Raw genomic sequence first — 1,215 nt, forward strand, 5'->3', positions numbered from 1 at the left:
TATATTTTTATCATTTTGTTGTGTTTTTTAGCGTTCTACCATTTTAATAAAATATAAATGTTATAAAAGAGTATTATTTGTAATACATTTTAAGCAATACATTGATTGATACCGAAAAAACAATGTTATTGTAAAATCTATTTCGTTATTTGATAAAATATATGTGTTTAATATAAATTATTTATATATTATCTATTAAGTTTTAAAAAATACTGAGTGCTTTCATATTAAACCATAATTAGTATTATATGTATAACTTTGTAGGTACTTATGTGACTAAAATATAGATTATATTTTACTGAAATGCGTGTATTTATTGTTCTAAATATGTTTAAATATAATAAAATACATTCAAAGAATTTTTAAAAATAAAGTTTTATACATTTTATATTAAATAATTTTTCATATTTATGTTCAAGAAAAATAAAACAGTTGTAATTTTTCTAAAAACTATTGCAGATTGTTAAAGACACATTTATAAAGACTCCATTTTGCACTTTAATAGAGATACTAACCTATTTCTATACATCTTACCTTGGAAACTCTCTAAAAATATTTTCTTAAAAGTTTATATACAATAGATGAAAGTTTTATAGTTGGAATAAATTTTTATTTTTATCAATTGCATTTTAAAATTTTTAAAAAAATTTCAATTTTATTTACTTTATAATTTACTATTACAAAAGAGAGGGACTGATACCCTCACTGATAATTGCATGATGAAATAATATTTTGGTAAAATATTAAACAGATTTATTTTGAATACCGTTGAAACAAAATTTTGAGCACTATTTTTAATATCTTTCTTTTGTATTTCTGAATAATTGAATGCATAACTCTTCTTTAATCATCGATTTCAAGTTTTATAAGTTTACAAAAATATTTGGGATAATGCATAATTGTTTCTAGTATATTATTTTTGGTTATTTATTTTCCTTGAGTATTTAATGATTGCTTACAATTATAGGGGTAACAAAGTAAGAGCCCAATTCTTCAGTTGAGTTTAAAAAAGTGAGAAATGTACCGTTTAGTTCATAAAAGATCTAAGTCTTCGATTGCTTAATGACTTATTCCGGTGATTGGAAGCGACGGCACATAATCCGTAATCGACACAAATTCTTATTCGTTTGAAGCACGTCTTCTTTATTGAAAGAACCGGTTTTATTTATGAAGGGTCCATCAGATCATCCGGAAATGCATTGTAATACCTATACA

This window comes from Daktulosphaira vitifoliae, unplaced genomic scaffold (assembly GCF_025091365.1).
Source record: "Daktulosphaira vitifoliae isolate Bord-2020 unplaced genomic scaffold, ASM2509136v1 Scaffold_4, whole genome shotgun sequence".
Lineage (NCBI taxonomy): Eukaryota > Metazoa > Arthropoda > Insecta > Hemiptera > Phylloxeridae > Daktulosphaira > Daktulosphaira vitifoliae.